The sequence below is a fragment of the Macaca nemestrina genome, chromosome 11 (assembly GCF_043159975.1).
Source record: "Macaca nemestrina isolate mMacNem1 chromosome 11, mMacNem.hap1, whole genome shotgun sequence".
Taxonomy (NCBI): Eukaryota; Metazoa; Chordata; class Mammalia; order Primates; family Cercopithecidae; genus Macaca; species Macaca nemestrina.
This window is the reverse complement of record NC_092135.1, coordinates 47,677,664-47,692,238: the sequence shown is the minus strand read 5'-3', so window position 1 is coordinate 47,692,238 and position 14,575 is coordinate 47,677,664. Positions and strand designations below refer to the sequence as shown.

General features: G+C 37.9%; 1 long non-coding RNA gene across 1 annotated transcript; it reads left to right on the top strand.

Moving 5' to 3' along the window:
- Positions 1 to 2,880: 2,880 nt before the first annotated feature.
- LOC105492681 (uncharacterized) lies at positions 2,881 to 13,666 on the top strand. Its single transcript, XR_011609762.1, has 4 exons — positions 2,881 to 2,993; positions 9,621 to 9,695; positions 11,748 to 11,866; positions 13,531 to 13,666. It is a non-coding gene; the product is annotated as an uncharacterized lncRNA (long non-coding RNA).
- Positions 13,667 to 14,575: the final 909 nt, after the last annotated feature.

The following is a 14,575-nucleotide window of genomic DNA, read 5'->3' as shown; positions in this document are numbered from 1 at the left end:
AACAACTCCATAGAAAAAAAAGCAATAAGCCAACTAAGAATGTACAAAATAAACATTTTGAACGCCTGAATAGACATTTCTCAAAAGAATACATACAAATGGTAAACAGATTTGTAAAAAAAAAAAGTTCAACATCGCTAATCATCAAGGAAAGGCAAATCCAAACCACAATGAGAAGTCATACCACCCCACTCAGAATGGCTAATATCAAAAAGATAAAATATAACAAATGCTGTCAAGGAAGGTGAGAAAGGGGAACTTTTATATGCTGTTAATGAGAATGTAAAGTAGTACAGCCATTATGAAAAATAGTAGGAAGGTTCCTCAAAAAACTAAAAATAGAACTACCAGATAGAACAATCCCACTGCTGGGTATATGTCCAGCAAAAAAGGAAATCAGTACATTGAAGAGATATCTGCATTTCTATGTTTATTGCAGCACTATTCACAATAGCCAAGATATAAAATCAACCTAGGTGTCCATCAACAGATGAATGGATTAAGAAAAAATGGTATATATATATACACACAATAGAATATTATTCAGCCATAAAAAAAGAAACCCTGTCATTTGCAGCAACATGAATGAAATTAGAAGTCATTATGTTAAGTGAAATAACCCACTTATTGTAATACAAGTTTCACATGTTCTCACTCGTATGTGGGAGCTGAAAAAGTGAATCTCATGGAGATAGAGAGTAAAGTGGTGGTTATTGGAGGCTAGGAAAATTAGGGAGGAAGGGATAAAAGAAGTTATTTTGGCCGGGCGCGGTGGCTCACGCCTGTAATCCCAGCACTTTGGGAGGCCGAGGCGGGCGGATCACAAGGTCAGGAGATCGAGACCACGGTGAAACCCCGTCTCTACTAAAAATACAAAAAATTAGCCGGGCGCGGTTGTGGGCGCCTGTAGTCCCAGCTACTCGGGAGGCTGAGGCAGGAGAATGGCGTGAACCCGGGAGGCGGAGCTTGCAGTGAGCCGAGATCGCGCCACTGCACTCCAGCCTGGGCGACAGAGCGAGACTCCGTCTCAAAAAAAAAAAAAAAAAAAAAAAAAAAAAAAAAAGAAGTTATTTTGTTTTGTTTTTTTCTTGAGACAGAGTCTCTGTCACCCAGGCTGGACTGCAGTGATGCGATCTCTGCTCACTACAGCCTCTGCCTCCCAAGTTCAAGCGATTCTTATGCTTCAGCCTCCTGAGAAGCTGGGACTATAGGCACATGCCACCACACCCAGCTAAGTTTTGTATTTTTAGTAGAGATGGGGTTTCACCATGTTGCCCAGGCTGGTCTCGAACTCCTGACCTCAAGTGATCCACCCGCCTCAGCCTCCCAAAGTGCTGGGATTACAGGGTGAGCCACCGTGCCCAACCAAAGAAATTGTTTCATGAATACACAAACACAGTTAGAAGGAATATATTCTAGTATTTGATAATAGAGTAGAAAAATTATAATTAACAATAATTTATTATATATTTCCAAATAGCTGGAAGAATTGTAACATTCTCAATATAAAGAAAAGATAAATGTTTGGGATGATGGATATCCCAGTTGCCCTGATTTGATCATTATACTTTATATACATCTATCAAAATATTACATGTACCCTCAAAATATGTAAAACTGATATATCAATTTAAGAATACAAAAATAAGGTTAAGATGGTACATTTTATTGTGTTTTCACAGTTAAAAAAAAAGTCATGGTAGGAGGAGTTGTGGGAGGCAAGAACTACTGATACGTGCAGCAAATTGAATAAATCTCAATGGCATTATGCTGGGTGAAGAAACCATCCTTAAATAGTCACATATTGTATGATTCTATTTATATAACATTTTCACAATTTAAAACTAGTAAAAGTGGAAAAGAGATTAGTACTTGCTAGGGATTAGGAATTGTGTGTGGGAATGAATTGTAACTATAAAGCGGTAACATGAGGGACATCTTTGTCATGATTGACTAGTTCTGTATCTTGATTGCATTGGTGGTTCTGTGACTCTCTACACATGTGATAAATGGCATAATACTATACACATACACAGTCCCAACACCATTTTTCCAGATTTGATATTGTACTATAGATATTGTATTAGTTTTCTATTGCTTTGGCAAGAAATTCCATAGATTTACAGGTCTTAACCAGCTCAAATGCATTATCTCAGAATTTTGTAGGTCAGAAGTCTGGGCATAGAGTGGCTCAACTGACTATTTGCTCCTGGTTTCACAGAGCCAAAATTTAGGTGACAGCAGGGTTGCATTTCTTTCAGGAGGTTCTGGGGTTGAATCTGCTTCCTAACTCATGTGGGTTTTGGTAGACTCCCAGTTCCATGTGGTTGTAGGACTAATGTCTTTGTTCCTTTGTTGGTTGTTGGCCAGGCTCATTCTTAGTTTCGGAAGGTTGCTTGCATTTCTTGGTTCATGACCTCCTTTCTCTATCTTAGCTAGCAATAGCAAGTCAAGTCCTTTTCATATTTAAACCTTAGACCTCTCCCTCTGCTTCATCTGTCCTCTGATTTTCTCTTCTACCGTATCTCTGCTCTCAAGAGCTTGAGTGATTAGATTATGTCCACCTGGACAATCCAGGATTTTTTTTTCTATTTTAAGGTCCATAACTTTTATGACATTTGCATAGTTCTTTTACAGTAGTAACTAGTGTTTGACTGAATAATCAGAGAATGGGAATCCTGCGGAGACTGAGAATTCTGCCTATCACAATTGTGCAAAATATAACCATTGGAGGACATTGAGTAAAGATTACATGAAACCCCTCCGTACCATTTTTGCAACTCCTTGTAAATGTGTAATTATTTCAAAATAACAAGCTTTTAAAAATGCATGGAAGAAAAAATAAAAACAATATAAACAAATATATTTTCTATCAAAATTATTTTGTACTACCAGAAGACCCACAATGAAAGAAAGACTAAGGAATATCCTCCAAATAAAGGAAAAACTATTTCAGTGGACACATGGAATTGGAGGAAACAAAGAACAAAGGGGTAAATATATCAAGAAAATCTAAGTTAATATTACTTTTATCATATAATTAAAATAAATAATTGGGTTTAAAAACATATATATAATTGAAATGCATATCAAAGATAGCATAAGAAGGAGGAAGGAATTAAATGGAGTTCAAGAGTTTTAATGTCTTTGCACTGTCAGGAAGTTTTAAAAGTATTAAATTACAGATGACTCTAATAAAGCCTAAGGATGTGTATTATTTCCAGTGCAGTTACTAAAGAAACAATGAAAAAAGATGTAATTAACAAGCCAACAGAAAAAAACTGGAAAAAGAAAATACTGCATTTACTGAAAAGATAAATAGAAAAGACTAAATATCAGATGCGACAAAGAGAAAACTCAAAATATACCAACAAATATATTAAATATAAACAGAACAATATTCTAATAAAAAGATGAGGACCATAAGAATGAAGAAGAGAAAACTATATGCTGCTTAGAAGAGACACATTTAAATATAAGAAATCAAATTTAAAATAAAAGAATGGGCCAGGTGTGGTGGCTCACACCTGTAATCCCAGGGAGACCAAGGCAGGAGGATCACTTGAGGTCAGGAGTTCAGGACCAGCCTGCCCAACTCAGCGAAATCCCATCTCTACTAAAAATACAATAATTAGTCAGGCACAGTGGCAGGCGCCTGTAATCCCAGCTACTCGGAAGACTGAGGCAGGAAAATCACTTGCTTGAACTGGGGAGGCAGAGGTTGCATGAGCCAAGATCATGCCACTGCACTCCAGCCTGGGTGAAAAACTGAGACTGTCTCAAAAAAAAAAAAAAAAAAAAAAAAAAAAAAAAAAAAAAAAAAGGAAAGGAATGGAAATGAAAATGAAATAGATAAAATTACCTTCTCACAAAATAAGAAACCCTAATATAGCTATGTTAAAATCATTTTTTAAAAAAGAGGTTATACTGCCCTGGATGCTGGGTCAGAGGGAAAAAAAAAGAAGAAGAAAAAGAGGTTTAAAAAGTGGATAAAGAGTAACATTTCATTTTATGGTGATGAAAGTGCCAACATTCTCAGGAGACAACTTTTTTTTTTTTAGGTTGTGAATATTTTTTTCTATTTCTTTTTTTATATGTATACTTTAAGTTCTGGGATACATGTGCAGAAAGTGCAGGTTTGCTACAGAGGTATACACGTGCCATGGTGGTTTGCCGCACCCATCAACCCACCACCTACATTAGTTATTTCTCCTAACACTATCCCTCCCAAACCCCCCCACTCCCCGATAGGTCCCAGTGTATGATGTTCTCCTCCCTGTGTCCATGTGTTCTCTTTGTTCAACTCCTACTTATGAGTGAGAATATGTGGTGTTTGGTTTTCTGTTCCTGTGTTAATTTGTGAGACTGATGGTCTCCAGCTTCACCCATGTCCCTGCAAAGGACATGAACTCATCCCTTTTCGTGGCTGCATAGTATGCCATGGTGTATATGTGCCATATTTTCTTAATCCAGTCTATCATTGATGGGCATTTAAGTTGGTTCCAAGTCTTTGCCATTGTGAATAGTCCCACAATAAACACATGTGAGTATGTGTCTTTAGAGTAGAATGATTTACCATCCTTTGGGTATATACCCAGTAATGGGATTGCTGGGTCAAATGGTATTTCTGGTTCTAGATCCTTTAGGAATTGTCACACTGTTTTCCACAATGGTTGAACTTATTTACACTCCCACCAACAGTGTAAAAGCATTCCTATTTCTCCACATCCACTCCAGCATCTGTTGTTTCCTGACTTTTTAATGATGGCCATTCTAACTGGCATGAGATGGCATCTCATTGTGATTTTGATTTGCATTTCTCTAATGACCAGTGATGATGAACTTTTTTTCATAGGTTTGTTGGCTGCATAAATGTCTTCTTTTGAAAAGTATCTGTTCATATACTTTGCCCACTTTTTGATGGGGTTGTTTTTGTCTTGTAAATTTAAGTTCCTTGTAGATTCTAGATATTAGCTTGTCAGATGGATAGATTGCAAAAATTTTCTCCCATTCTGCAGGTTGCCTATCACTCTGATGATAGTTTCTTTTGCTGTGCAGAAGCTCTTTAGTTTAATTAGATCCCATTTGTCAATTTTGGTTTTGTTGCCATTACTTTTGGTGTTTTAGTCATGAAGTCTTTGCCCATGCCTATGTTCTGAATTGTATTGCCTAGGTTTTCTTCTAGGGTGTTTATGGTTTTAGGTCTTACATTTAAGTCTTTAATTCATCTTGAGTTAATTTGTGTATAAGATGTAAGGAAGGGGTCCAGTTTCAGTCTTCTGCATATGGCTAGCCAGTTTTCCCAACACCATTTATATAGGGAATCCTTTCCCCATTGCTTGTTTTCATCAGGTTTGTCAAAGATGAGATGGTTGTAGATGTGTGGCATTACTTCTGAGGCCTCTGTGCTATTCCGTTTGGTCTATATATATTTTTTGGTACCAGTACCATGCTGTTTTGGTTACTGTAGCCTTGTAGTATAGTTTGAAGTCAGGTAGAGTGATACCTCCAGCTTTGTTCTTCTTGCCCAGGATTGTCTTTGCTATGCAGGCTCTTTTTTGGTTGCATATGAAATTTAAAGTAGTTTTTTCTAATTATGCGAAGGAAGTTACTGGTAGCTTGATGGGAATAGCTTGAACCTATAAATTACTTTGGGAAGTATGGCCATTTTCACAATATTGATTATTTCTACCCATGAGCGTGGAATGTTTTTCCATTTGTTTGTGTCCTCTCTTATTTACTTGAGCAGTGGTTTGTAGTTCTCCTTGAAGAGGTCAATAATTCTCAATGCAATTATTCTCAATATGCACTCATAGCACCATAACAAAAAGCATTAAGTAAAAATGGACAAAATTAACAGGAAAATTTGACATAGCCACACTATCGTTCAAGGCTTTAGTAATTGTTGATACAATAGTAACTGATTTTAAAACCCTATAATACATCAAAAAGGATGTAAAATATTTGAATGACACGATTAACAAATTCAATCTAATTTACATGTGTATATATAAAAAACAGTACACACATTTGAAAATATGCAGTTTATGCACATCAAACATTCACAAAAATGGAAATTTGTGCATATAGACCATACTGCTATTCTTAAGAAACCATATAAAGAATATTCTCTTACCACAGAGGAATTAAAGCTGAGATCAGTAAAAATGGTAACTAGAAAATAGCCAAATATGTGAAAACTAAGCAACACATTTCTAAAGAACCCATGTGTCAAAGATAAAAACTAAAGTGGAAATTTAAAAATATTTTTGAAGTAAAAATAACTAAAATACAGCATATCAAAATATGCAGGGTATAGTAAAATCTTGTGCTTAAAGAAAAATTTATAGCTTTATATACATTTATTAGGAAAAAATGTAGGGCTAAAGATTCAATTACATTTCTCAAGAAGTTAGAAATAGCTGAGCAAATGTTATTCTGTTCTTTTGCAAGTATTTCAAATCCTTGAATTTTGAAACAGCAGCCTTCTAAATTCACCTATGTTTTCAAGAGATGTTGTTGTTGTTGAGTTTAGAATGATGGGTTCTTCCTGTAGGAATTCACCATTAGTCAGTTAATTGGGTTTAATCAAAACATCCAATTCGTATTTGAAATTTTTGCTGCATATTGTAAAACCACTGCAGCATCCGTGTCTTCAAGGAGATTTAATGTGGATAATTTTTATAGGTTGAAATGCTATCATAAATATTAATAAATGCCTTTAAAGCTCTGAGAAATCTGCTGATAAAAAGAGCAATATAAATGCAAAAGTTTGGTTTTTCTAACCATTTACAATATTCAGAATAAAAGAAGAGAAAAACTGAATTATGAACTGAACAACAAAATTGGAGTGTTTACTTCTGTATTTTAAAAACAACTTGGACTCAGAGGAATAAAAGATAAGGGTTGGTATAAAATTGATTTCTCAATTCATGTATGGGAGTTCTAAAAATAAGCTAACTGGCTGAAGAGAAACATAGGAAGCTCTTAAAACAAGCAACTAATACTCCTCAAACTTGATCATGAGAAAGTAGATAACAAATATGGCCCAAACTCTGGTGATAGCATTGCTTATTGTTCATTCACCAATTCATTCATTGAACATTTATTAATTCAACAGATCTCCATTCAGTGTCTATTCTTTGTCAAGCATTGTGCTATTGCTGAGATGCAGCCATGAACAAACCAATTATTTTGTTTCCTCCTGGTGTTTATAGTCCAGTAGAAGACAGCATTTAAATAGTCATATAAATAGATACGTAGGCACAAACTGAGATTCAGTCTTAACAGACAGAGTTGTAGGTCAGGCGTGGTGGCTCATGCCTGTAATCCCAGAACTTTGAGAGGCCAAGGTGGATCACCTGAGGTTGGGAGTTCAAGACCAGCCTGACCAATATACAGAAACACCATCTCTACTAAAAATACAAAAAATTAGCCAGGCGTGGTGGTGCATGCCTGTAATCCCAGCTACTCAGGAGGCTGAGGCAGGAGAATCACTTGAACCTGGGAGGTGGAGGTTGCGGTGAACCCAGATCATGCCATTGCACTCCAGCCAGGGCAACAAGAGCAAAACTCCATCTCAAAAAAAAAAAAACAAAGAAAAAAAAAAAAAGACAGACGTGTAGGTGTTTTGTGATCATATATATATATATATATATGATATATGATATATATATATGATCATATATATATATAAATCCCATATATATATATGGGATTTACTCTAGGGAATCAGGGAAAGCTTTCCCTAGCAAGTCTTATGTGTGCTGTGAGCTGCAGCTCATGATAAAGACCAACCAATTAGGTGAAGGTGAGAACTGGAGGGGAAGAACGTTCTAGCACAAGTTAAGGCTTTCCAGTAGGTGTGGGAGGGATCACTGGGGGACAGAATCAAAGTCAATGTGGCTGAACAAGGAGCTGGAGTGGGGAATGTGCAGATAACAAGATGAAGTTTAAAGGTCAGCAGAAACCAGATCACAAGCATCCAAAGCCTCATAGGCCATGTTAACAGTTTTGAATTTCTCCCTGGGAAAGGGTTGTAGCAAGGAAGTGACATGGCTAATTCAGCATTTTTAAGAGTATCACTTTGCCTGCCATAAGTCGTGCAAACTGGATTCAGGAGACAAGTTATGATCTTCTTGTATCAGCATAAGTGAGAAGATGAGAACCTTGGAACAAGGTTCAGAGGACAACGCAGCCTTCTGGAAGCCAAAACCCACTCCAATCTGAGTATACTTCTCTTTTCCAAATCTACTTTCAATGATTACCACTCTGATAGGCAAATATTCTATCATCTACCCAAATTATTCCTAGTCTTCCTTCTACCTTTGTTCCTGTTGCTCCTTTCTTCACAAATGCCATCTTCTTCATTTACCTATACCACAATCATTTTATACATCCAAGCTCAAGTTCCATCTCCCCACTTCTTTAGATCATTCCCACCCATAGCCACATCGTTCCTTCTCTACATTGACCATATGCTAGTACTTTCTTTTCCTCTTACTGATGAAATTATAAGCTACTTAGGGAAGGAAATGTGGCTTACATTTCTCTGAATTCCCCTATAAGACCAAGAACAAGGTTGGGATTAAGTGCAAAACACCCTTTAAACCTAATCAAATTTCACTGCAATGAAAAATGCCTAGTATATGGATGATAATTTGGAAAAATACTATGTTCCAAGGTGTACTAAAAACAAAAAAGGTACTATATTAATATGAAGGGTATTAGAGAAGAATATTTTATAATAGGTAAAAATCCAAGGCGTGCGCAGCTGGCTCCCTTAATTTCTAGATTACTCTGTGAGCTTGCCTTTTAGTAGTTAAACATGTCCTTTCTGCCTTTTGTTTAATCCTGCTCATACCAAAATGCAACAGCAGCGCCCATGAACTTGGTCCTTAGTGGGAATTCCATTGGAACATCTTCCAAAGCAGGAGGAAAGCAGGTCTTGTTCCACACATGCCAGAGTATATTTCCACTGTGGCCCTACTATCACTGTTCTTCATCTCTTGCTCTTATAAAACTCTGACAGCAGAGCAAGAAAGAGTTTGAGAAGGTCTTATGAGGACATACATTACCAAGAGTGCACCTCCATATTCACTCTCTATATGAGCCCCATAAATCTTCAATAAAGCAACAACATGCTTGATATGCTTGAATTTTTTTGTGGAAGCTGGTGAAGAGGCTCAATTTTGTAGGGCCTTAAAAAGGGTCAGATCATGTGTGCCCAAGATACAGTTCCAGGCTTCCCTGATACCAGCTAATGTACATTGAACATGTCAGGTGAAAGGCAGTTATTTAAACCTGTTAGCTCTCCTAATCTTTATAACAACCCTGTGAAATAACTTGAGTTGCTAGAAACAACATGCCTGAGGCTCAGAGAACGGAGGCAACTCACTCAAATCCAAAAAACCTAATCATGGGGCCAGGACTCTGCCCAAGGTTTGTCCGATTACTGAATTGGAACCTGAATTTCAATTTTAGAGCTCCCCAACCAGTGACCATGCATTGACTCTCAGTGTACTCAGAGCGTCTAAGCAGGGCCTTGGATGGCTGAGCTCCTCTGACATTTCCAGACCAGGCTTTGCTTACAGTGTAAACATTCTCTTCTTTCTTGTTAGTGTCACCAACCTGAGGCATCTCTGTTGTACCTCAGTTGCCTCAGGAACTTCCATGGTTGCTCAGTGTTCTCCTAGGTAAGTAGAAATTTTCCAGCCTGGCATTCAGTAACCCCAACAACATTAGGGAGGTGAAGAGCATTGGATTTCAAAATCAGGTTTCTGCATCTCAGAGATCAGAGTTCGATTCTGGTTTCCCCACGTGACAGACGTGTGATCTTGAGCAACTTAGTTAACCTTTTGGTGCCACTGATTTATAGTTGTATCTAACTCATAGGGGTTTCTTGATTATTAAACGAGATAGAATACATGCAAGCACTTTACACAATTCCTGGCACAGAGTAAAATGCCAAAAACTTTGCTGCCCCTGCTATTATTTTGTCCTATAGACCTACCCCTCTTTAAACAAGCTGGGCAGTTTGCTGGTTATGTATCATGGCTTGTGCTTCTTCATTGTCATAGATTGTATTTGAGGGCAAATAGTTTATTTGGGAAGTGATCCCAGGAAGCATCCATCAGGAAAACATAGAAATGAGGCAGAAAAGGGAAAAGAACCAATATAAAGTTAATGAATATTAGCCAGTCTGGGTAACTGAGGTGCAGCCCCACTGAGTATCTTCAGGACATTGGAATAAAGCACACCTTGGAGTTGTCCCACCTGAGGGACAAGGAAGCCACTGTTTGTCACTGATTGGGATTGCATTCAGGGGCATCAACTCCCTGATCCCAACAATCTCACCCTGCATGCCCACTGAGCACACCTCTATAGCCAGAAAAGGCTATCTGGTAGAGTTGCCATGCTTGCAGCAAGAAGCAACAGGTCTATAGGATGGTAGGAAAACCTTCAGTATCTCCCACACCCACTTCTATGTGTTTGTTGTTGCACTTATTTCTACTTGCAATTCCCTCTTTTCTATCTTTTAAAAAGCCTACTCAGGCCAGGCATGGTGGTTCATGCCTGTAATCCCAGCACTTTGGGAGGCCGAGGAGGGCGGATCACCTGAGGTCAGGAGTTCAAGACCAGCCTGGCCAATATGGTGAAACCCTATCTCTACTAAAACTACAATTAGCTGGGTGTGGTGGTAGGTGCCTATAATCCCAGCTACTTGAGAGGCTGAGGCAGGACAACTGTTTGAATCCGGGAGGCGGAGGTTGCAGTGAGCTAAGATCACGCCACTGCACTCCAGCCTGGGCAACAGAATGAGACTCCATTCAAAAAAAAAAAAAAAAGTTTACATAGACATTCTCCCCTCTCTATGAAGACCTTCCTTATTGCCCCTGTAATGTGGTCTTTTTCATGTTGGAAGTTCTGTGCATCACATGTTATAGTCTTTCTTGGATTATGTTTACTTATATGTTGATTTCAACAATTGACCCTTGAGATGAGGGGTCCTCACTTCCCTTTCTTTTCCAGAGCCAAACACAGTACTTTGCCCATAGTAAGTGCTCAATAAATATTTGTTAAATTAAACTGTGTTTCACACTAAAAATGATTAAACATAAAATGTACTTATCTTCTCCACTATGCAAGTTTTATACTTTTACCTCCTGGGAAATGTTTGCTGGAACATCTCTTTGCCTTCTTTAATGAATTTTGATCTTACATCATGTTTAAATGCCTTGGAGTTCCAAAAGACAAATATATCCTCATGTAATTTAATGGCAATCAGTAGGCTCCATTTTTTCTTATCAATATACAGAAAGCTGGTGGTCACAGCAGGTAACTGATGAGACTAATCTGACAATGTTCTAATAATTCTCTGCCTGATTGCACCCAGCCCAGGAGCCTGAATAATCACAGAAGCGGCAAGTGATTTGATCAGGACTAGAATAGATCATCGATTGTCCTCAAGTGAACTGGGTGTTTGTACAGGATGGGGTTAGCATGATACCTCAAGGAAGCCCTTCAGGCAGAAATCAATGTTGAGAATTCAAAGTGTTATAGGAAAGGCCAGAGGAAGCTTCTATGAGGTGCAACCATAGGAGTACTTGGTATAGCAGAAAAAGAATTGAAGCAATGAGCTATCATACTGTTAACTGGGATGCTAGGCAAAAGCATTCAAAAAGATTTGAGGATTTTAGTGGATGACTCGGTCCTTTGATTGATTTGACCTCCATGGTTCTTTTTAGTTTTCTAGATACTTTGAACTATTTCTAACTCGATGTTAACAAGACAGAAAAGGAAAATCATGTTTCTATTGTGGTGTCAAGAAATAAACAGATGGCAAGACCTTAGCAGTGATTAAAAGGTACTTCATATTTTTGACAATGAAATAAAAATGCTGCATACATATTAAAACTTTATATTTATTTTGATAGGACTTTTATATAAATAGCATTTACACAATTAGGTAGTTCTACTTTGTGGGTAGACTCTCTCCAAAGTTTGGTATACATGCCTCCCTGACTCCAGGCCTTGCCTTCATGCTTTGATTCTTTGGAGTCCATATTGCTCTCTTAGTTTGAAAAGTTTTAGTAGTCAAGATTCTCCTCTTTCCTATACATTTTGCTAACTGGCTTCTGATATTTAGAGAAGGAGCAGCCAAATAGAAGAAAGGCAAAGGGGCACAGGAATGTTTATGTTTGATTCGTACTGTTGTGTTTATCCAGCATCAGAGCTTTTAAAATGCAGTAGGTGTTGAAAACCAACTCTCTCCTATGAATTTAACTTATGGTTTCTTTGTAGAACCCAGTTTCTGATGTTCTTCCACCTGCTATATCTTTGCTGAAGACAAATGATATGTTTGAAAACTATTAAGCCTATAAATGTAAATTTCCCAATCGTGTTTGATAGCACAAAATATTATATTAAGGAAAACGTTTTCCATCAAGTAATGTACATGCCATGCAGAATGTTCTTTTCGAGAGTAAAGTTAGGCAAAGGCAGGTAACCTAGGGCCCCAAACACCAGGGTGAGGAGTATTTTATTGCAAGAGGGAAGGAAGGATTTGGACGATTTCCAGCAAGAGGCCTCATAATCTGATTTACACTTTTAAAAGCTCCCTATTGGCTGTTAGATGGGGGACAGGATCATAGAAGGACAAAACGGCAGACAGAAATGTAGTCTTCATAAAAGATGATAGCTATTCAGACATGGCTGCTGCCACTGAGGGCCTGGCAATGAATCCCTGCAGGTCCAAAGCTAAAGACATTGTCAGGTCATGAAGTGCATCTCTCACTAAAATCGCCAGGAGTGGGTCCTCACTCAGGCATGTTTCCTGGTTTTCTCTTATCTTCCCTGTTTTGTGCCTTCACAGGGCACATTCTTGCCCATCTCCACACACCAACCACTACTCCCTCCCTAGTTGGGATCACCTTGGTCTCCCCTCTCTCTTCAGCAGTGCTAATGTTGGCTACTCAGAAGACAAAAACTTTGGGTATAAAGTCTGCAAACACGGTGCACATCAAGTGTCAGGCATCCTTTAACCCAGGAGAAATAGCCTATAGCTTTAGTGGTGGTTACTACTATTTGGTACCAGCCCCAGGGTTCAAATCATAGGTCCTCTAACTTATTAACTGTGATGTTGAGCAAATTACTAAAATTCTCTGTGCTTCAATTTTCTCCCATGTGAAATAGGAATACTGGTAGTATTTATCTCACACGATTGTTACAAAGATTAAATGGGTTATCATTTACAAAGTGCTTAGAACTGTACTTAACACATAGTAAATGTTACTTGAATGACCGCTGTGGTCGTCATTAGCTACCATTTAGAGCTGTGTGAGGAATAGATAAATAACGCCTGTAAGGCACGTATCATGGGGGCACACACATAGACAGTAAGTGCCCAATTAATGCTAAGCTATTATTACTTTGCTCAAATATGACACGTGTGTCAGAAATGACCGCTGTTTATTTATTTATTTATTTATTTATTTTTGCCTCTCTTGCTGTTTCTAATTTCTTTTTCAGCCCCTATGAGGTCACCGATGTCTGTACCTGTGTCTGTGATGAGTATATTTAACCTCAGGGCCAAGACAGAAGATATTGGAAGAGAAGCAGAAGCCGCTGGCTCATTTCCCAGTTTTTCTGTTTTAATGGAAAAAATTAAAGCATTTCCTGTCAGAACTAGGTACTACATTTTTGAGACTCCAGCTGAGTTTGAATAGTTCATTAATTTTGGCACTCTTACATGAAATGAAAGCAGTTTTGGAAAGTATGCCTCTATCTGGGTTAATTAGTATACGAGAACATTGGGACTTTAACACTTTTTTTTTTTTTTGCTTCAGCAATTCTTGTAATTATTTTGCTTAGGTTCATGCTGTATATAAACATATAAAAACAGCTTTATGTATCCATCCTGTGATAAAAGATAACTGGAATATTCATGGTGTTGAACGGACATTTTGGGGAAGGGGAAATATACAGACTGTATTACAGAGAAATTTGAAAGAAACAGAAGAGATGGAGGTTGGGGAAAAAAGATGAAGCTGTCTGAGTAAGAAAGGATGTCTTAAAGAATGAACAACAGCAAAAGGAAGCACCATGAACAGCCTGTTCCATTTTGATGTCTGACTACACATACCCCAGCTTCATTTATATCATCTTAATGTTCGTGTCGTTACTGACATCCCTGACTTCTGTAACTTCTGAATGCCTCTTAAGGAATCTCTCCAACTATTTGAGTTTTTTGCAGATATTTAAAAGTATCTGGCTTTAAGGTTATGTTACATGACAGCAAACAAATGCTTAGTCATGCCATGAGTAGTATAAATACTGGTGCTGCCTGCAGCATACATCAGTTCCAAGTGGATTATTTTTCCCTCTTTGTTTCCACCAATTTGTTACAACACAACTGGCACTCGATGCCCAGATTGAAGGGTATATCATACCCTCTCTTTGGCTCTAGAAAAATTACAGAACCCTCTTTCCTGCTGACATCCTCATAGGTTTAATATTTCAGTTTAAACTTCAGGGTAATGTGTAGACGCATTCTTGTCAGTTGTCTAGTGCTGGC